This window comes from Marmota flaviventris, chromosome 7 (genome assembly GCF_047511675.1).
Source record: "Marmota flaviventris isolate mMarFla1 chromosome 7, mMarFla1.hap1, whole genome shotgun sequence".
Taxonomy (NCBI): Eukaryota; Metazoa; Chordata; class Mammalia; order Rodentia; family Sciuridae; genus Marmota; species Marmota flaviventris.
In genome coordinates this window covers 75,832,239-75,856,201 of record NC_092504.1, presented here as the reverse complement: position 1 = coordinate 75,856,201, position 23,963 = coordinate 75,832,239, and the positions used below count along the sequence as shown (strand labels likewise).

Genomic DNA, 23,963 nt, shown 5'->3' with positions numbered 1-23,963 from the left:
AAATATATAACTTGCTCTTGGATAGGCAGTGTTAATATTATCAAAAAGACAATACTACCAAAAGCACTATATAAATTTAAGGCAATTCTGATCAGAATCCCTATGGCATTCCTCATAGAAATAGAAAAAGCAATCATAAAATTCATCTGCAAAAATAAGAGACCCAGAATAGCTAAAGAAATTCTTAGCAGGAAGAGTGAAGCAGGTGGCATCAGTATACCAGACCTTAAACTATTCTACAGAGCAATAGTAACAAAAACAGCATGGTATTGGCACCAAAACATACTAGTAGACTAACAGTACAGAATAGAGGACATTGAGACTAACCCACGAACCTACAATTACCATATATTAGACAAAGGAGCCAAAAACATGTATTGGAGTAAAGATAGCCTCTTCAACAAATCATACTGGGAAAACTGGAAATCCATATGCAACAAAATGAAATTAAACCCCTATCTCTCTCCATGAACAAAACTCAACTCAGAGTGGATGAAGTTCCTAGGAATTAAACCATAGACTCTGCATCTAATACAAGAAAAAGTAGGCCCTAATCTTCATCATGTGGGATTAGGCACCAACTTCCATAATAAGACTCCTATAGCATAATAATTAAAACCAAGAATCAATAAATGGGATGGATTCAAACTAAAAAGCTTCTTCTCAGCAATAGAAACAATATGTGAGGTGCATAGAGAACCTACATCTTGGAAACAAATGTGTATCCCTCACACATCAGATAGAGCACTAATCTGTAGGGTATATAAAGAACTCAAAAAGCTAAACAACAACAAAAAAAGAAATAATCCAATCAATAAATGGGCCAAGGACATTATCAGAAACTTCTCAGAAGAGGATATACAATCAATCAACAAATATATTAAAAAATGTTCATCATCTTGAGCAAGTAGAGAAATGCAAATCAAAACTATTCTAAGAAACCAGCTATTATGGCAGCTATTATGTAGACAAACAACAATAAGTGTTGGCGAGGATTTGGGGAAAATGGCACACTCATACCTTGCTGGTAGAACTTCAAATTGGTACAGCCAATATGGAAAACAGTATGACGATTCCTTGGAAAACTGGGAATGGAACCACCATTTGACCCAGCTATCCCTCTCCTTGGTGTGTACCCAAAGGACTTAAAAACAGCGTACTGCAGGGACACAGCCACATTCCATGTTTATAGCAGCACAATTCACAATAGCTAAATTGTGCAACCAAACTAGATGTCCTTCAATAGATGAATGGATTAAAAAAAAGTGATATACATGTGCAATTGAATATTCCTCAGCAATAAAAGAGAATATAATCATGGCATTTGCTGGTAAATAGATGGCATTGGAGAAGATAATGCCAAGTGAAGTTAGCCAATCCCAAGAAAACAAATGGTGATTGTTTTCTCTAATATAAGGAGGCTGACTCATAGTAGGGTAGGGAGGGGGAACATTGGAGGAATAGATAAACTCTAGATAGGGCAGAGGGGTGAGAGGGGAAGAGAGAGGGCAGGGGGTTAGCAATGATAATGGAGAGTGATGGACACAATTATCCAAAGTGCATGTATGAAGATACGATTTTGTGTGAACATAATTTTATACAAACAAAAATATGAAAAATTGTGGTCTTTATGTGCAAGAAGAATTGTAATGCATTCTGTTATCATTTAGTTTTTTAAACAATAAAAGTAAATAAATAAAAATATATAAAAAGTGGCTGTGATTAAGCATCCTTAGGTTTAATCCCTAGTACTCCCCCCAAAAAACTAAATCATAAAATGGCAACAGTAACAAAAATAATATAAAATTTGTATGAATAGATGTAATCATTGGGTATATCTCTGGAAATATATAATGAAAAATTCATAAACTTTGTAAAAAGGTACAAATATCTGAAATAGCAACATGCCATACAAATAGTATTTCAAGTTAGTGAAGAAATATATTGTTTAGTGGATCAAGTAATGATCCACCAAAATAAAGACAATATTAGATATCTGATTTTCCAGAATAACAAATATATATGAAAGAATGAAATAGATAAAGAACTTACTTTAAACTTAGAATATCAATAAATAGGGATAAAATTAAGACAAATAATACTTGCATAAATATTCACATAGAATTGGGATTTGAAAAGTTTCTTGAGGCAGATAACACTTAAGTTGCCTTATTAAATATACAATAAAATGCATATACTTAATTATAAGAAATATTGATTTCAATAATTTATATTGTACAGTAATATTTTATGCAAATCTAATGACTATAAATGTGGAATTTATACAAATAATTTGGTAAACCCTTATAATGGAGTGTTAATGAGGCAATGATCTATGGTTAATATTTTCTGACACTGAAAAATATTTATACTTGTTAGTGAAAGTAACTAGCCTACAAAGGAGACATGGCTAATTTACTCAATTATGTAGTTAACTTCTAATAGCAATGATACAGACTTCATTCATAGCACCCATAGCACCCATAGCAATGAACTAAAGAACATATGTATGTAAGAGTTCTGAATATGGATAAGAGAATCTTCCTTTGATATTGTCAGGAAAAACAAAAAAAAATGTTCTGTTGAGAAATACCTTCCTTTGTGTGTCTCTCTTGAGAGAGAAAAGTTCTGGACACTAATCAACTCCATGATAATTAGAAATTTAGAAATATAGATCCAGATGGTCTTGAGAGAATCTGTATCCTGTGTATTTTTCATTTATTCTAATCTGAGTTTCTCCAGGGAAAATTACTCAAGCCATATTTACTTTCACCTGGGTATAGGGCAGTTATATTCACTCCAAGAGAGAAACCTTATTATGCTAAGGTCATATCACCAGCAATATTCTCTACATGCAAATAAGTGTGAAAGGGAAAGAGAGAGATGACCTAGAGGACGTAAGTAATCCTCTGAATGTCTTGCATTGCCATGTCTTCCCACTCTGAGCTGCCTCCAATCACACTAGTCAGCACCAACTTAGCTACTTCCCTGATTGAGTCACTGTTTCTCTCCCTCTGCATGTTCATTAAAAATAACTGTATTCACACAATAAGAACTATCATAAAACACCTTGGGGAGAATAAATTTCTTGATCTTTTTGCCAAAAGAAAAAATGGATTTTTCTCTGGACAATTATTTTCCAAATAGTACTTCAGTCCTTTGTTCATATATAAGATTTGAAAAGAGGTTTTTATAATTCTATTTTGGTTTTAACACACAGACACACACACACACAAACAAACAAACATTTTTGACCACTCTCCTTTCTAGGTCTTGTTCAGTGACTCCATTCAAACCTCAAGTCAGTCTTGAACTGTGGAGAAAGCAAATTCCTACACATCCCATTTCAGAGTTAGGAGCTGGTTCTCAGGAGATTGGATAGAATAGTTATTCTTCAACCTAATCACCTAATCAGAATAAAAAAAATAGAATAATTTATGGGTAGAAGTGGAAAGCTTTTCTTGAAAAATTACTTATAATTCCAATGTTTTAACAATATTTTGAGTATTGTAATAGTAAAATGTGAGAGGAATAATTAGATTATTCCTACATATTTAAGATTCTTGTAGACTCATAAGCACATACACAAATGTTATTTACCTAAATAAACTTAAAATTAAATTGCTGTTTTGTGGTAAACATATTACAATGACTACATGTATCAAACATCATGTATATTATGAATATGTTCAATTTATATTTATCAATAGTACTTCAGTATAGCTGTAAAAAATTCACTGGAAATAGTGTGGGATATGAATTGCACAAACAAAAATGATCTTAATATTACATAATCAGGTTATTAATTCAATTGGTTTTAACAGCACTTTTGAATTCTATTAATTTTAACAGATATGTTACATACTTGATTCTGCATTTAAAATCTTAAAAAAGAAAACAAACTAAAATTTTATCTATAAAGTTGCTTCTAAACCTAATATCCTATCAAATTATGTAATTTTCAAATATAGAAAAGTGGAAATTTCTGATTTATGCTTATGAATAAACATATTTAAGAAAACATTACATTCTGAAAGCATTCAAATTTAAAATGATTCTAAAGTTTTTAAAAGTATATACTTTGTGTTATTTTCTTAAGGAAATGGGTAAAACTTATACTTCTATTAGATCTGAGCATTTGTTTAAACTACTGAATTAGTTACTTTAGTAACTCAAACTAAAAACATACCAGTCTGAGACAAATTACCATTTTATGTTAAGCAGAATTAGGAATATGCAGAATGTGGAACTCTATATAGCATATTATTCAGGCTTTCTGAGTTGAATTCTTATTAGCTATGCATATGTATAATTTAGGTCCAGAATTTACAGCATTAAGACATTATTCCCCCCACATTCCAGACACAACTTTACTGTTTGAATACAAATACATCTGAATAAAACAAAAAAAAATGATCCTTCATTATTCATAAAAGTAAATGAATCAAGAAGATGCTATCATGAGACAGAAAATTTGGGAGCACAAATGATATCATAAAAAATAATATGTAAAGAAGCAGGGAGGATTGTACTATGATCCAATCTCCTTTTATTTATTAAGCAGAGCAATGCAAAGTGAGTTGAACAAGATATGATTTGCCTTCTCATGATTTAAAAAAAAAAACTGCAAGCACCTTGTCTTTAAAGGAATTGGTTATAGATTTCCCCCTTATTTATATCAAAAACAACTCATACTTATCTGTCTCAAGATATGTGTGCACATCTGAGATTTTCTGCTTGTGTGTTTTCATATGTATATATGACCTATTTCTTCATCACTTTTAAGAGGTAAAAGATTTTATGTAAACACTCCTAAGTATGTTATTAAAGATAATGTAGCTTTATTTAGTTTCCTTCTATATTGACACCTGAATCTAACGCCATATCTCTCACATCAGTTAATTAAATGTAAGAAACATCATCAGAATTCACCTTGTCTGTGAGACAAAAAAAGACACAAAATAGATTCTAGTTATTTCCCCGACCAAATTCTTCACTGTTATCCACTATTTTTTATTGCAATTTCTGTAACTATGAGCAACAATCACCGACAATCCATTCAATGATAGCTTAAAATTAGTCTCAGCATGCACCTGTTACTCCCCTCACATTTAAATAGCCACTGTTATGGTTTGGATATGAGGAGTTTTCCAAAAGCTCCTGTGGTAATGCAGGAACATTTAGAGGTGAAATGATTAGATTATTAGAAATGTAGCCTAATCTATTTTATGAATGAATCACTGAATGATCCATTGTACTGGGTGGTAACTGTAGGTATGAAGGGTATGGCTGGAGGTGGGTCACTGTTAATGTGCTCTTGAGGATTATATCTTGTCCCCCTGGCTCCTCTCTATGTCTCTGCATTCCAAACACCATGAAGTAGCAAGTTTCCTCCACCATGCCCTTCTTCCATGATGTTCCACATCACCTTAAGCCTAGAACCATGGAGTTGGCTGACTGTGGACTGAATTTCTGAAACCATAAGCTCAAAATAAACTTTTTCTCCTCTAAGTTGATATTATCAGGTTTGAGAAGTATGTTCATCAGATTTTTGTCATTGCAACCAAGTGGAAGCTTTTCTTAAATAGATTGTCTTTATTTTATTTTATTTTATTTTATTTTATTTATTTTTTTTCCCTGGGTCTCCTTTGGCTCCCACCTCCACCTTTGTCCCCAGAGCCTTCTTATGCCAGCTTCTTAAAATCTGGGGTCTTCCCATAATAAAACAAAACTGGCTACTATTGTTGCTGGTTTTCAGGCACCTGCCTAGGGCAGCCAGATAGAACCTGCTTCCAGAATGGTATTGTCAACTAGCGCCTTCTCAGACAGCATATGACAGGGGCTTCACTTAACCCAAAGGAATGACTGGAAGCAGAATTTGAGGCATTGCACAGGCCCAGGGCAGGGGTGGGTGGGTGGATGGGGAACCAAGAACCTAAAAACAAATCACCGGGAACATCGAAGGAACGACAGCTGGATCTTCTGGGGCAGGTTCTACCTGGAGTCCACCCTGACTGACTGAGAGAAAAATTGATGGTGTTTCTGTTTTACTCTGTTTCCTTCCATCCAATCTCCTCCATGGAAAGTTGTCTAGAAGATTCCTAACATTCCTTGTCATGTCAGACCCCAAATTATTTCTAATTTGTGTTTTTTTTTTAATTTTTTATTGTTGGCTGTTCAAAACATTACATAGTTCTTGATATATCATATTTCACACTTTGATTCAAGTGGGTTATGAGCTCCCATTTTTACCCCATATACAGATTGCAGAATCACATCAGTTACACATCCATTGATTACATATTGCCATACTAGTGTCTCTTGTGTTCTGCTGCCTTTCCTATCCTCTACTATCCCCCCTCCCCTCCCCTCACCTCTTCTCTCTCTGTCCCCTCTACTGACATTCATTTGTCCCCCTTGTATTATTTTTCCCTTTCCCCTCACTTCCTCTTGTATGTACTTTTGTATAACTCTGAGGGTCTCCTTCCATTTCCATGCAATTTCCCTTCTCTCTCCCTTTCCCTCCCACCTCTCATCCCTGTTTAATGTTAATCTTCTTCTCATGCTCTTCGACCCTACTCTGTTCTTAGTTAGTCTCCTTATATCAAAGAAGACATTTGGCATTTGTTTTTTAGGGATTGGCTAGCTTCACTTAGCATAATCTGCTCTAATGCCATCCATTTCCCTGTAAATTCTATGATTTTGTCATTTTTTAATGCAGAGTAACACTCCATTGTGTATAAATGCCACATTTTTTTATCCATTCATCTATTGAAGGGCATCTAGGTTGGTTCCACAGTCTTGCTATTGTGAATTGTGCTGCTATGAACATCGATGTAGCAGTGTCCCTGTAGCATGCTGTTTTTAGGTCTTTAGGGAATAGACCAAGAAGGGGAATAGCTGGGTCAAATGGTGGCTCCATTCCCAGCTTTCCAAGAAATCTCCATACTGCTTTCCAAATTGGCTGCACCAATTTGCAGTCCCACCAGCAATGTACAAGTGTACCCTTTTCCCCACATCCTCGCCAGCACTTGTTGTTGTTTGACTTCCTAATGGCTGCCAATCTCACTGGAGTGAGATGGTATCTTAGGGTGGTTTTGATTTGCATTTCTCTGACAGCTGGAGATGGTGAGCATTTTTTCATGTACTTGTTGATTGATTGTATATCCTCCTCTGAGAAGTGTCTGTTCAGGTCCTTGGCCCATTTGTTGATTGGGTTGTTTGTTTTCTTATTGTCTAATTTTTTGAGTTCTTTGTATACTCTGGATATTAGGGCTCTATCTGAAGTGTGAGGAGTAAATATTTGTTCCCAGTATGTAGGCTCTCTATTTACCTCTCTTATTGTTTCTTTTGCTGAGAAAAAAACTTTTTAGTTTGAGTAAGTCCCATTTGTTGATTCTAGTTATTAACTTTTGTGCTATGGGTGTCCTACTGAGGAAATTGAAGCCCGACCGCACAGTACATAGATGGTAGCCAACTTTTTCTTCTATCAGACGGTGTGTCTCTGATTTGATATCAAGCTCCTTGATCCATTTTGAATTAACTTTTGTGCATGGCAAGAGAAAGGGATTCAGTTTCATTTTGTTGCATATGGATTTCCAGTTTTCCCAGCACCATTTGTTGAAGATGCTATCCTTCCTCCATTGCATGCTTTTAGCCCCTTTATCAAATATAAGATAGTTGTAGTTTTGTGGATTGGTTTCTGTGTCCTCTATTCTGTACCATTGGTCCACCCGCCTGTTTTGGTACCAGTACCATGCTGTTTTTGTTACTATTGCTCTGTAGTATAGTTTGAAGTCTGGTATCGCTATACCACCTGATTCACACTTCCTGCTTAGAGTTGTTTTTGCTATTCTGGGTCGTTTATTTTTCCATATGAATTTCATGATTGCTTTCTCTATTTCTACAAGAAATGCCGTTGGGATTTTGATTGGCATTGCATTAAACCTATAGAGAACTTTTGGTAATATCGCCATTTTGATGATGTTAGTTCTGCCTATCCATGAACAGGGTATATTTTTCCATCTTCTAAGATCTTCTTCTATTTCTATCTTTAGGGTTCTGTAGTTTTCATTGTATAAGTCTTTCACCTCTTTTGTTAGGTTGATTCCCAAGTATTTTATTTTTTTTGAAGATATTGTGAATGGAGTGGTTGTCCTCATTTCCATTTCAGAGGATTTGTCGCTGATATACAGGAATGCCTTTGATTTATGTGTGTTGATTTTATATCCTGCCACTTTGCTGAATTCATTTATTAGCTCTAATAGTTTCTTTGTAGACCCTTTTGGGTCTGCTAGGTATAGAATCATGTCATCAGTAAATAGTGATAATTTAAGTTCTTCTTTTCCTATTTTTATGCCTTTAATTTCTTTCGTCTGTCTAATTGCTCTGGCCAGTGTTTCGAGAACTATGTTGAACAGAAGTGGTGAGAGAGGGCATCCCTGTCTTGTTCCAGATTTTAGAGGGAATGCCTTCAATTTTTCTCCATTCAGAATGATGCTAGCCTGAGGCTTAGCATAGATTGCTTTTACAATATTGAGGTATGTTCCTGTTATCCCTAGTTTTTCTAGAGTTTTGAACATAAAGGGATGCTGTACATTGTCGAATGCTTTTTCCGCATCTATCGAGATGATCATATGGTTCTTACTTTTAAGTCTATTGATGTGGTGAATAACATTTATTGATTTCCGTATATTGAACCAGCCTTGCATCCCAGGGATGAATCCTACTTGATCATAGTGCACAATTTTTTTGATATGTTTTTGTATCCGATTTGCCAGAATTTTGTTGAGGATTTTTGCATCTAGGTTCATTAGAGATATTGGTCTGTAGTTTTCTTTCTTTGAAGTGTCTTTCTCTGGTTTAGGTATCAGGGTGATGTTGGCCTCGTAGAATGAATTTGGAAGTTCTCCCTCTTTTTCTATTTCCTGAAGTAGCTTGAAAAGTATTAGTATTAGTTCCTCTTTAAAGGTTTTGTAAAACTCTGCTGTATACCCATCCGGTCCTGGGCTTTTCTTAGTTGGTAGTCTTTTGATGGTTTCTTCTATTTCCTCAATTGATATTGGTCTGTTTAGGTTGTCTATATCCTCCTGACTCAATCTGGGCAGATCATATGACTTAAGAAATTTATCGATGCCTTCAGTATCTTCTAATTTATTGGAGTATAAGGATTCAAAATAATTTTTTATTATCTTCTGTATATCTGAAGTGTCTGTTGTGATATTGCCTTTTTCATCCCGTATGCTAGTAATTTGAGTTCCCTCTCTTCTTCTCTTCGCTAGCATCGCTAACGGTCTGTCGAATTTGTTTATTTTTTCAAAGAACCAACTTTCAGTTTTGTCAATTTTTTCAATTGTTTCTTTTGTTTCGATTTCATTAATTTCAGCTCTGATTTTAATTATTTCTTGCCTTCTACTTCTTTTGCTGTTGTTTTGCTCTTCTTTTTCAAGGATTTTGAGATGAAGTATGAGATCATTTATTTGTTGTTTTTTTCTTTTTTTAAGGAATGAACTCCAAGCAATGAATTTTCCTCTTAGAACTGCTTTCAATGTGTCCCATAGATTCTGATATGTTGTGTCAGTGTTTTCATTAATCTCTAAGAATTTTTTAATTTCCTCCTTGATGTCTTCTATAACCCATTGATCATTCAGTAACCTATTGTTCATTCTCCAAATGATGTATTCTTTTTCCTTCCTTCTTTTATCATTGATTTTCAGTTCCATTCCATTATGATCAGATAGGATGCATGGTATTATCTCTACTCCCTTGTATTGTCTAAGAGTTTCCATGTGACATAATATATGATCTATTTTTGAGAAGGATCCATGTGCTGCTGAGAAAAAAAGTGTAACTGCTTGATGTTGGGTGGTATATTTTATATATGTCAATTAAGTCTAGGTTATTAATTGTGTTATTGAGTTCTATAGTTTCCTTATTCAACTTTTGTTTGGAAGATCTGTCCAGTGGCGAGAGAGGTGTGTTGAAGTCTCCCATGATTATTGTACGGTGGTCTATTAGACTCTTGAAATTGAGAAGAGTTTGTTTGATGAACATAGCTGCACCATTGTTTGGGGCATATATATATTTATGATTGTTATGTCTTGTTGGTATATGGTTCCCTTAAGCAGTATGTAGTGTCCCTCTTTATCCCTTTTGATTAACTTTGGCTTGAAATCTGTTTTATTTGATATGAGTATGGACACTCCTGCTTGTTTCCGAAGTCCATATGAGTGATATGATTATTCCCAACCTTTCACCTTCAGCCTATTTATGTCCTTTCCTATCAAATGCATCTCCTGTAGGCAGCATATTGTTGGGTCTTGTTTTGTGATCCATTCTACTAGCCTGTGTCTCTTGATTGGTGAGTTTAAGCCATTAACCTTTAGGGTTATTATTGAGATATGGGTTGTTCTTCCAGCTATATTTGTTTATTTATGTTACTAAACATGGTTTGTTTTCCTCTTTGATTATTTTTCCCCCTTTACTGTCCTACCTCCCACTGTTGGTTTTCATTGTTATTTTCCATTTCCTCCTCCTGTAATGTTTTGCCGAGGATGTTTAGAAGAGGTGGTTTTCTAGCTGCAAATTCTTTTAACTTTTGTTTATCGTGGAAGGTTTTAATTTCATCTTCCATCCTGAAGCTTAATTTCGCTGCATACACAATTCTTGGTTGGAACCCATTTTCTTTCAGTGTTTGAAATATGTTATTCCAGGATCTTCTAGCTTTCAGAGTCTGTGTTGAAAGATCAGCTGTTATCCTGATTGGCTTACCCCTAAATGTAATCTGCTTCCTTTCTCTTATAGCTTTTAAAATTCTCTCCTTATTCTGTATGTTGGGCATCTTCATTATAATGTGTCTAGGTGTGGATCACTTATGATTTTGCACATTCGGCATCCTGTAGGCTTCTAGGATTTGGGATTCTGTCTCATTCTTCAAGTCTGGGAAGTTTTCTCGTATTATTTCATTGAATAGATTGCTCATTCCTTTGGTTTGAAACTCTGTCCCTTCCTGTATCCCAATGACTCTTAAATTTGGTCTCTTGATGTTATCCCATATTTCTTGGATGTTCTGTTCATGGTTTCTTAACAGTCTTGCTGAGCTGTCTATGTTCTCTTCAAGTTGAAATACTTTATCTTCATTGTCTGATGTTCTATCTTCTAAGTGTTCTACTCTGCTGGTAGTATTCTCCATTGAGTTTTTAAGTTGGTATATTGCTTCCTGCATTTCTAGGATTTCTGTTTGTTTGTTTTTTATAACCTCTATCTCCCTGTATAGTTGATCTTTTGCTTCTTGGATTTGTTTATGTAATTCACTGTTGAAGTGATCTTTCATTGTCTGATTTTGGTGTCTGATGTCTTCCTTGAGACTTCAGATCATCTGAAGCATGTATATCCTGAATTCTTTATCTGACATTCCATCTGCTGCAGGTATTACCTCTTCTAACGTTGAGTTGACCTGCATTGCTTGTGGTCCTTTCTTTCCTTGCCTCTTCATACTGTTCGCGTTTCTTTCTGCTTGGTGAAACTTTGTGCTATTGAATTTTCCCCCTATATATTTATATTGGTCTTGTATAGTTGCAAAGTCTCCCTTGCAGGCGCGGGCGGCGGCTCTGCCCCTCCTCCAATTGGGGCAATGTGCCTACCACGCCGGCAGGCCGCTGGGCCTGTTCTTCCGGTCGGTAGCAGGTCCGCGTACCTTGCAGGCGTGGGCGGTGGCTCTGTCCCTCTGCGGGCCGCTAGGCTTGTTCTGTCAGTGGTCGCAGTTCTGCCTACTTTGCAGGCCCAGGCAGCCGCACTGCTCCTCTGCAGGCCTCTGGGGCTGTTCTGCTGGTGGGTTGCAGGCGCGGGGCGGGGGGCGGCTCTACCCTTCCTCAGGCCAGTGGGCCTGTTCTGTTTGTCAGTTGCAGGTCTTTCCTGTTCTGTTGGTGGTCACAGTTCTGCCTACCTTGCAGGTGCGGGGGGGGGGGGGCGGCTCTGCCTCTCAGCAGGCCGCTGCTCCTCTTCTGCCAGTGGGTCGCAGGCCCGCCTACCTTGCAGGAATGATTGGAAACTCTGCCCCTCCTTGGGCCACTGGGCCTTTTCTGTCGGTGGTCACAGTTCCGCCTACCTGGCAGGCGCGGGGAGTGGGGGGCGGCTCTGCCCCTCAGCAGGCCGCTGGGCCTGCTCTGTGGGTGGTCACAGTTCCCTCTACGTTGCCGGCGCAGGGGGAGGGGGCGGCTCTGCCTCTCAGCAGGCCACTGCTCCTCTTCTGCCGGTGGGTCGCAGGCCCGCCTACCTTGCAGGAGTGATTAGGAGCTCTGTCCCTCCGCGGGCCACTGGGCCTTTTCTGTCGGTGGTCACAGTTCCGTCTACCTGGCAGGCGCGGGGAGGTGGGGGGCAGCTCTGGATTGTCTTTAATAATAACTTTTGACAATAAGGGGGAAGAGACAGCTTATGAAAAAAATTGGAGGTATCAAATAGTTATTGTGACCAAAAAATGACACAAAAATGCCTTTGCATTCATGAATATATTTTAATAATTATATCTATTCTTCTTTGTGTAATTTCATGGTTAAAAACCTTACCTAAATTTTATCTCAAATGTTGTAGATAAGTAGTAATAATGATACTTCTCTAAATTGAATTTTATTTTTCGCTTTTACCTTTGAAGACTGATGGAAGAAAACAATGAAACCTCTGAGGGAGGTTTTATTTTGCTTGGATTCTCAGACCATCCCCAGTTGAAAATCATCCTTTTCATTGTAGTTTTGATATCCTATCTTCTGACCTTTGTGGGCAACACAGCCATCATCCTGGTCTCCTGCCTGGATTCCAAACTCCACACACCTATGTATTTCTTCCTCACTAATCTCTCCTTTCTTGACCTTGCCTTCACCACCAGCATCGTGCCCCAGCTGTTGTGGAACCTGAGGGGACCAGCCAAGACCATCACATCCATGGGCTATATCCTACAACTCTATGTGTCCCTCTCCTTAGGTTCCACTGAGTGTGTTCTCCTTACTATCATGGCATTTGGCTGTCTATGTGGCTGTCTGCAGACCTCTCAACTACACGACTGTCATGCACCCATCATTCTGCAAGGCCCTGGCAGGAATAGCCTGGCTCAGTGGAGTGGGAAACACTCTGATCCAAAGCACCATCACCCTGCGACTTCCTCGATGTGGGCACCGTTGCCTCCACCACTTCTTGTGTGAAGTGCCTGCCATGATCAAGTTGGCATGTGTTGACATCCATGCAAACCAAGTCCAGCTTTTTGTAGCTACATTAGTTCTCCTCCTCCATCCCATGACATTGATATCTGTCTCCTATGGATTCATTGCACATTCTGTGATAAAAATTAAGTCATCCCAAGCTTGGTGCAAGGCTCTAAGGACCTGTGGCTCTCATCTATTAGTGGTGTCCCTTTATTTTGGGACCAGCTCAGTCATATACATCCAACCACAGAGATCCTTTGGCCACAGCCCAGGGCATGTTCCTCACACTCTTTTAGACTGTTGTGACTCCCACCCTCAACCCCCTCATATACACCTTGAGGAACAAGGATGTGGAAGGAGCCCTGAGGAGACTGCTGAGGAGAGAGCAACATTTCTAATGGACGTTTTGTGCTCGAAACTTATTGAAGAGACATAATATTAAATAACCATTCCCTAATGTGCAGTGCATGTGTGGCTGCATTTACTAAATACAGTGTGGCCCACATTGTCTCAAAAAAGAACATTTAGATTCAACTTCTGTAGCACATGAAAACTCACATATGTGTCACAAATATTTTCACAAACTCTCTCATTAAGTATATTTAAAAGGTTACTATGAACATAAATTACTAACAATCCATTCAATGATACAGTATAGAGAAAGAGTGGAAGACTGTCCCCCCACAAAATACATATTTGCTTGCAAACATGATTAGGGAATTAAAATAATATTTAATGTTTGAAAAGTTGAAAAGTATATATTAGTATGAAGAAATTATTGTAGTATTTCCTTTTAAGAAGAATCCTCTTATAACATTATTGCAAACATTTTGTACATATTGTTTCAGTTCTTTCAAGGAAAAAAAATAACAAAACCAAACTTCTAAAAGTAGGGATTTTTTGGCATAAAGCACCAGATCTATGAATCTCCTTAAACTTCTACTGAGAATGCATTATTATTTAACAAGAAATATTTAAAATAATTGTTATAAATAATTACTAAATAATTTAATGAAATACTAAACATTAATGTAATGTAGTTTCAGCTTGATTCGGGCTCTTCTTGGCAAAAGTTTGCATTCAATTCTATTTAACAGTCACTTACTTTTCCCAGTGTCTTTGTGGTTTTTGAACATGTGGACTGTGGAGCCACACTGCCTTGTTTTAAAGCTTTGTTTTACACTCTTTCCATTCATGATTCTCTATGCCCTTTACCTATTTTCCTCAGTTCAATCAGTTCTTACATACCCAGTACGGATTAAATAAATTAACTCATGCAAAATGTCTGAAAGTCATTCATGGCACTGGTAATTGCTGAGTGAGTCTTAACAATTATAAAAAATACTCTTCAAAAACATAATTGTGTTCAGCTATCTCCACAGTCTTCACACACAACTTCCATGTTTCTCAACATGTGCTTCATTAGTTGTGTTCATTGTTTTGTACTTTATATTGCATGGTATTTAATTTGTTGTTTACTAGAAACACTAAAGCCAATCAAAATCTTTCTTTACACTTTTTTGTATCAGCACCAATTTGTGCTTCAGTACCAATTTTGACTTTGGAATCTGTGCTCTAAAAAATATTGTTGACATTTTGAGTCACAGTGCTTGGGTTCAAAGCCCAGTCCTATGAATCTAATTAACTAGGATAATGTTTAAGTACATACCTCTACTATGCCAATTCACAGTTTCCTCCACTGTATAAGAGTGGTAACAATAGTCCCTAATTTCCTTGATTTCTCTTACCCTTGCAGACATAGGAAACTCTTCTCCAAGCTATCTCTAGTGTTTTCTTAACCCATTTCATCCATCACATTCACATTGGCACTGCCCAAGATAAGATCCTCTATCTTGCCCCTAACAAAGATTGAAAATATATAGCTCTGGGCAAGAATGGGTGTTAGTGCGTCTTTGGTTTGGAGGGAAAACTATAATTTAATGATTGTGAATGCCCTTAGATGTGCAGTATATTTTCTGCCTTACAGCCTTTCATACCTGGCCCATGGACTCCTTGTGGGTCTATTTCTAACTTCCAAGGTACTTAAAATGTTGGTATTTGTGACTGTATTTTTAAATTTCCAAACTATTCTCTTGATGACTTATTTTTTTCAATGAACACTTTGATTGTTCTAGAAAAATTAAACTCTATTTATGGCTATGATATTCTAATATTAAATTCCTCTTAAATCATTACACAATGAATTCTAAAGTAGCACAATATCTCAGGTTTTCCACCATCTTGATTGAATTTGTCTTTTATCTCCTCATTATGCTCTCATTTATCCTATTATTTAAGCAGCAATTTCTGAACATTTTTATTAACCTTAGCACTTTATACCATGACAACTTCTCAAAGCCAAAATTAAATCTCACCTATTCCACAAAGATGTCCTCATTCAATAATAACTTCTTTCTCCTCTGACTTGCCATGCCATGTAGTATTAATTCATAAATCTATGAGAAATGAGAATCATTCTATTTAAACTCAAATTTAAATACTTTGTTATAGTTAGGGGAAAAGAATATAATAAGAAATCATAGGGGATATGCTTGGAAGAGTGAAATGAATCAAATTGCTAGGGATTTGTATGTTATGTGAAGGAGGCTGGAAATTACTACAAGTTCTAGAAGAATATCTTGTTTTGCATGAGGTCTTGGGCACCAGAGTCATACCAACCTAGTTCTAACTTCTGAAGTGAGTTCCTTAATTTCCATATCTGTAGAGTGGAGTAACAGTGCCAATTTCATGATCCCAGTGTGAGGAGTAAGTGAGGACAACACCCATAACAGGCCTGACAAGTGTCTGGCATGTAGCAAAGCTCAACACTTATTTGTCTATTACTGGTGATTTTCCTCAAGGAGCACTATTAAATCAGAAGAAACATTATTCTTTTATTTCTATTGCCCATACCAGGGTCATGGCTCTTTCCATGCTCCTGGAGAGCAGCTTTAGAATGACACTGATTTTTCTGGTCATTTTCAGATGGTAGGAGAGGTGACTTTTCCAGTAAAGTATCCTCATTGTCACCTGTTTTCAGGCCACAAATATAAGATAGAAAGTAAATAGAAAAGAATTTATAACTGAGAAAATCAATAAGGCAAAAAGTACAATTTTGAAAAAATTTAATAAAATTGGTAAATTGCAGGCAAGATGATTCAAGGAAAAAAAGAAAGAAAGCCCAAGGAATCATTATCAGTAGTAAAAGTAATGTAGACACTATTATTATAAATTCTAAATAGAATAAAAATAAGAGTCAAGAAAAGCTATCTGGAGCTTGGGAAAGAAAACTCTGGCCTCACCCTTACTCTACCTGAGTTCTACCTCACATCATAATAGCAGCAAAAGCTCCCAGGAGAACCAGGCCAGCAACCATTACCACAAAGGGGATAGAGATCTGGGGAGACCTCTCTGGGAAAGGAAGGGAGGATAAGTGACCCTGGCTCTCAATTTTCAGTCCTGACCCTGCTGAGGGTCTCCAGAATGGCTCCTGCTCTCCTGATCACAGGTCTTGAGCCCTCATCCCCTCCTTACACCATCTCAGGGTGAGTGGTTCAGGAAAACCTTCATGATGCTCATGGCACGTGTGTACCTCTGCTCTTCTCCAGCAGGCACTACCACAGCTGCCCATTTCTGGAAGTTTCTATTCCCTGCAGGCCTGGACTCCACAAGCTCCATTTCCTGGGTCTGGTTCTCCCTAAGCTGTGCCAAGTCAGGGTGATTACTGCTGGGTAGAATCCTAGAGTTCAGCACCTCAGAGTGATCTCATGGTCAGAGATGGGGTGGTGGGTGACATGTCAATGGGGAATCTGCTGAGAAGATTCAGCTAATTCGGACATTTTGCATTACTTCCCATCAGCCACTGAAGAAAGGACAGGAAAATAGGTGTGGGGTGGGAGCACAAAACCCATACACTAACCAGGATCTGCAGAAATATTCCTATTTTTTGTTATGTTCTGAATCAGGGTGAGACAGCCCAGAGGAAGAGGCTCCAAGCCTCTGAGAAAGATTGTGACCTGAATGGAGGCTGACAGCTAAGGAAACGAATTCCAAAGTCATTGGGCTGGGATAAAGAACAAAGCCAGAAAGTCACTGTGGGATGCCCAAGGTTGCTGCCAGAGTCAAAGGAAACTGATCACTTCTTTTAAGGATCATTTTCCTTCCAGTCCTAGGACCCCTTAGTTGTAATTAAGAGAAAGATAGTTCTTAGAATCACTCTCTGGTTCAGCTTCTGGAAACCAAGTTGCACTCATACCCTTTTGGATCAGAGGGAGGACGGTATTCTCATGTGGATTCCATTTTTCTCCCTCCTTATTGTCGCATGGGGGAATGTACAGGAGATCTGGAATTTGCATTGTAGCCAATGATACCTGCGCACTGCAGAGTCCCCTTCCTGTTCCCCAGGTGCTTGCAGAGTGTCATTAAGCACTTCCCTTCCAGGTAGACCCTGTTTGCCTCCGCCACACCTTCAGCCTCCCACTTGCGCTAGGTGATCTGAGCTGCAGTGTCAGCCATGGTCCAAGAGTCCAGGTCTTCCTCCAGGGCAATGTAATCCGCGCCATTGTAGGCTTAAGCCAGAACCCACAGAGGCGGTGCTAGTCTGGTCCCACCTCGCAGCCATACTTTGGATGGTGTGAAACCCTGGTCTCCTCCCAGGATTAGGTCCCCCCACCTACTCTGGCTCTCGCTTCAGCCAACTGGTGTCAGATCTTTTCGTTCCTGAAACAGAAAACGAAACCTGAGCCACACGCTTTTCTTAGGTTAAAAATGAAAAGGAAAGAAGAAGTGGGTCACATTAGATTGGGTAGAGAGAAGTGATGGGAGGGGGGGCGAGGAAGGGGGGGAATGGAAGGACAGCAGAATAAAACAGACATTATTATTGCTGTGGGTATATATGTGACTGCATGACCAATGTAATTCTGCAACCTGTACACTAAGAAAAATGTGAAATTATATCCCACCTGATTCAAATGTATGATATGTCAAGATCATTGTACTGCCATGTGTAACTAATTAAAACAAACAAAAAAAAATTAGCAGGTCTCCCACTATCACTGTCAATATTTGACCTGGAGATTCGGGAGGCTCTGGCACTGACGTTGACGGCCTGGGTCACTCACCGTCCTTGCTGTGGTTGTAGAAGCAGTGCGCAATTTGCAGGTTGTATTGGTAAATCTGCTCCAGCTCTTTGGCTTACTGCGTCTCCCGGTCCCAGTACTCCAGCCCTTCCTGTTTCATGCACTGCGTCTTTAGCTCCATCTTTAGACTTGCGGCGAACTCATCCCCATCTTGAGTTTCAGGCAGAGGGAACTGACCCAGTGTGTCCTCTAAGTAGCCCATTTCGACAGTGTTAGGCTTCCCGCGGAGAGGTACCTTGGGTCCCAGGTTGAGAAAGCCTGGAGTGGAGTGGCCTGGCTCTAGGGCTTGTGAGACAGAAAGGGAGGGTCGAGAAAAGAGAGTGGGTGAGGGAAGGAGGCACGACTCGGGAAGTGGGGACTCGGGGAGGGGTCTGGGTCAGCGGTGAAGGAGACAAGGCTTCCCAGGGTCCTGTGTCCCAGCCGAGGCCATTTTCCTCCTGATCTCGTGCTCACCCGCCAAGGTCTAAGTCAGGGTCAGGGCTCTCAACAGCTGCTGAGAAGCACTCCGGGCGCCTGGCCCTGACCCTTCATGTTTGAGTAGGGTGAGTCCGGTCGGTCCCTTTGAATTTCATAACCAGGAACTGCAGCGACGCTGTTTGGCTTCTCTAGGAATCCTACACCCAGTAGAAGTGCTGGGTTCCTGTCTTGAGGAAGGAGGAAACTGACCCAGTTTGGGACAGGGAGAAGTGAAACCCTGGGAAATCCCCTAGAGTATTCCTCAACGCGAGGCTTCTTTACACACCATCCCGTCCTGCGACCCTGAGAGCCAGGTCCAGAACCTGAGATTTTTGTCTAGCCTAAGCTCTCTCCTCTTTCCATGAGCACTCTTTGGGCACAGAGTCTTTCAGAGTCCTGCCTCAGGTGCTAAGTCAGCAATTCTCAAACATTTTGATTTCAGAATCTCTGTATGCTCTTAGGAATTGAATAGGCTCCCCAAGGTAATTTTCTTTATGTGTATTACAGTTATCAATATTTATCACATCATAAATTAAACCATTTTAAAATAATCTACCTAGTCAATTAATAACTTATTGTTAACAGAAAAATATTATTTCAGAGAAATAACGATTTTCCAAAATAAAGCAGTAAAGTGAGAAGGCTGGACCTTCTTTACACTTCACATTTTTGTAAGTGAAAGAACCATCAGACGATGTTGGAAAAATACCCATTTATTGAGGAATAGCTTTGCACATTTATAGAGCTGGGGTGGTTCAACAGAGCAGGGTATTGGCACAAGAAACTTTCTGATTGGTGGGTAAGGATCATGAGGGTCAGCTGTACTCACCATTGGGTGGCTCTTCCAGAGCAGTCTCTCTGTCTTGGGGCATGGGGAAGTTGGTACAGAAGAAAAGGTGGTAGCTGCCATCTTTGGAGCATGGGCGACTCCCAACAGTAAGTCCTTTTTCTTGTCTGTTTTGTTAAAATACCTGTGGATTTTTGTATCTATTTCTGCATTTAACCTGTAATTTTGATTGAAATATATAAAAAAAATAGCTTCACACTGGTATGTAAGAGGAAGTACTTTTAAAAATGTTTTTGGATAATTGTGGGTATTCATCTTTGATACTACACTAAAATGACACCTTAGCTTCTTAAAGTTATTTGCAACTGTCACTGAACTTTTGATATTCTGTTGAATTAAAATCCATAGATGTGTCTTGCACATCTGTCAGCCAAATATACAAGTCTAAATAATCATAGTTTCTCTGTCATTCATTCTTTGAAGTAAAACTGATATTTCACAAAATGAACTGATACCGTTTACAAAAGTTTTCATTGATGTAAACATCCCAGCTTGGAATGTAGAAGGTTTTCTGTGTATTTCCCATTTAATTATATAAGTTATCTTAAAAAAATGTGAACCCTAGACTAGAGGTTTAATATAGTTAATAGTTTTTAATCCTTCAGCCTAGACAAGTTTGCATGAAAGTCAATTTTTCTTTTTCTGTAATTGAGAGGTGGTAAAAAAAAAATACAATAGCCACTACTAAAGTTTGGTACTGTAGCCTCCATTTTTGCTGAATTTTATTTCAGTCTTAGTAATATTATAAAACTAGTTTTGACCTTGTGGATCCTGTGAAAAGATCTCAGCAACTATAAGGGTTCCATATACCACACTTTGAGAACTACTGCTCTGAGTAGTGCTCAACTGCCCCCATCCTTTATTTTTGTGAAAAGTACCCTTTTATAGTGTTTATCTCCCCCCTTCACTCTTTTTTTCCTGTTTTTTTTTTTCCTTCCCCCATTTGCCCACACTTTCTTCCTCCCTCCTTTTAGAACTCAAGGCAAGTTTACTAAATTTAACTGCTAGATTAATTTCTTTAATATTTATTTTTTTTATTTGTAGTTGAACACAATACCTTTATTTTATTCATATATTTTCATGTGGTGCTGAGGATCTAACCCAGAGTCTCGCACATGCAAAGCGAGAGCACTACCACTGAGCCACAACCCCGGTGCTAGATTAATTTTTATATAACTAATATGTTTTTACTTACTATATTAGTTTACTAAATTTAACTACTAGATTAGTTTTTTAAGCTGTTCCAGGACTTTATTATTGGTTTATACTTAAATTTGAGAAACTGCAAAGAATAATTGCAACAAGTTTTTATCCTTACAAGGTTGTAAAGTACAGAAGTGATTACAGTTAAGGTGGCTCTGGTATCTCTTAAAATGTAGCTGGTATTGGGATTAGCAGAGGTCAGACATTGAATTAAAATATCATTATCTAGATATTCATCCAACTCAAAGCTCTTAACAAATAGAAGCTCACATAGTACTTCACTTAAAAGAAGTCAGAACTATACTGATAGATGGGTAGACATACAAACAAGAAATTTTTGCAAAACATCTCAACAATTTAAATGTGTTTCCATTTTTGATGCAGAAATTTCTTTTAGGAATTTATTCTAAGAAGATAATCATACATATAGTATATTCAAGGATGTTTTTATGAATTGTGACTAAACAAGCAGAAGAATAGGGACAATCCAAAGTGCTACAATCAGTATGGTGGTAGCTATGAATAGCAAACACTTAGTATGTCTCCAGTAATGATGCAATGTATTGTACTGAGAGGGTAAAATGTAATCCTCAAGCAAACCCATCAAGAACAGATTAGATTGTTTATTCCTTTGTGCAGACAGGGAAAGGAAGACTAAAAGAAGTTAAGGAGGGAGTGAAGTTGTGATGGAACCAGGGATTTTCTCCCAGGGTCTTGTTGACTAATATTCTGCTGATTTTCTGTTCCTCAGATGGTTGGTGTGACTCTGAAACCCAGGCAAATGACTTGTTTCCATAACCCAGAATGTTGCTAGCATCAGAGCTCAGGAGGATATGGGGCAGTGTATCTTCACTTCCCAAACCAAACTTATAGTTCATCATGCAGTATATGTTTTAAGATTTATAGTGAATTATGTGATCACTCAAGATACAATGAAGAAAAAAAGTAAGATCCTGGTAAATGCCCAATACTGAGGGAACTGCACATTTAGAAGAAATTACACATACAAGTATAAAATTAGTACTGAGCTAAGGGCTTTGAGGACAAATTCAGGGGATCATGAAAGCAGAGAATCAGGAGACCTAAGATATCCACTACCAATATTCTCAATAATATCTAAAATGTGTAAGAAAGACATGGCATTTATGAAACAGGAACAAAATTATATAAAATTATACACAGAAAACAAAAAAGAGCTTTTGGAAATTAAAAATAACTGTGTAAGTAAATGATTCAATATATCAATTAGAAGATTAAAGTCATACTACCACAAAGTTGTACAAATGAAAAAAAAAAATAATGGCAAGCTAGATAGAAGAACACTAGGCTATGAGTTGAGGATTTCCAATAACTTCATACAAGTTCTGAAAGAACTGAGAGTAAAATGTGATTCCATAATCACAACAAAATTTCTGAATTTATTACCAAAAATTTATACTTTACATGGTGCTTCAACCAAGTCTTATTATAGGTGAAAACACTCATACAAAGATATGTCACAGTTTCAGAAATTGGCTGGAAAAGAAGACAACTTGAAAACTTCAAAAGGCAAGAAAAAATATCTTTTGGAGCTAGAAAACAAGGATAATATTAAAATGAAAACTTTGACAGCGAGTGGGTTTTATTGGGGATTGATGAATTGACATAGTTCTCAGAAATGCATCACTTTCTCTGCACAAATAATCATAATAATACAAATAATGACTTTAGGTTGAGGCTTTGTATTACTTCAATAGACTTCATATGTAAGGTTGCTTCTTCTAAGAGTCTATGATAAACTTAGCAGAGTTTATAAACACCAATCCCTACATATAAGTTAACCAAATTAATCTCATGTTTATTCTTCCGTTTGATTATAAACTTCCCAAACCTTTCTCATTTCTATGTCTGTAAAATTCAGTTTATAATTTATCACATTCAGTTTTCAGTTTTTGAAGTTATATTTTTTTTTGTAAGGCTGGTGATACAGTTCAGTTGGTAGAGTGTTTGCCTCGCATGCACAAAGCCCTGGGATCAATCCCAAGCACTGCAAATAAATAAATAAATACAAAATAAATATTAATTTTCTTAATTCACTAGATATTTGATGTATCAAGGATAGGGGCTGTTTTCACTGACAAAGGGCTCTGAGCAAGATTTTTATTTTTTATCATCATCATCATCATCATTGTAGTGGTTTCACATGAATAAACAGAAGGGAAGAATGAGATATTTATGAGAAGAGGAATATGGAAAGAATAAATCCTTTGGGAGAAAATCCCCAGATGTTAATGCCCAAGATGCCAGCAGGGAGGTTTAACAGGATTCAGCTTATTTTTCTTCTGTTCAGAATAAGATGAGATTTATTGAGATTCAATATTACACTTAGATACAGCTGTTAGCAATAAAGATGAATATAAGAGGCTTTGAGTATCCAGAACTCTTTCTGATCATTTTATGCAAGGAAACATCTTATCTCTGAGTTTTGGATATCTCCTCTGAACAGAAAGTTATATTCATTCTAAGACACATTCAGAGGGAAGTGCAGGCCAAAATGTTGTAGACTAAAGAGAAAGAATGATGTTAGTTAAATTTTTTTTTTACAGAAGGGAGTTGAGGTCACAGGAATGGGTGAGTGAGAGTAACTGGTGAGCCTCTTTGATTTTAAGTGGTGAAAATTTCAGAGTGGTATGATAGGTGGGCTCATATATTACAAAGACAGGAGATAAAGAGAAGAAGGAACCAAGGGAGAGAGAAAATAATTAGGTGAGTAATCTTTAAGTACATGTCAAGACCAATACTCATCAAAGTAGCAGATTACCAGTGTTAATAATAAGCCAGATTGCAGTCAGTTTTAAATAATTACATAACTTTGTAGTATTATTTTTAGTGGAGGAGGGATTGTGTTATTATCCAGGAAAAAAGATTTGTAAACTGAAGTGTAATGAATTTGCTCATGTAGTTTCACATGCATACATTCCAAATCCCTGATTATATGCATCAGTTAGAATGTCTTTCCACTATGTATATGTTTCCTGAAATTAAACCTCTTACTTCCTCTAAGACCATTTCATTTAGTAGAAGGAAGATTTAGTGGAAGGATGAGGAATGGGCAAAGGGAGAAATTGTGAAATGAAATTGACCAAA

General features: G+C 37.6%; 2 pseudogenes; one reads left to right on the top strand and one right to left on the bottom strand.

Annotated features, from left to right (window-relative positions):
• Window positions 1–12,653: 12,653 nt before the first annotated feature.
• On the top strand, window positions 12,654–13,591 carry LOC139706370 (olfactory receptor 2G3-like; annotated as a pseudogene).
• A 3,104-nt stretch (window positions 13,592–16,695) lies between these two features.
• On the bottom strand, window positions 16,696–18,533 carry LOC139701382 (popy Class I histocompatibility antigen, A-1 alpha chain-like; annotated as a pseudogene).
• Between the last annotated feature and the right edge of the window lie 5,430 nt (window positions 18,534–23,963).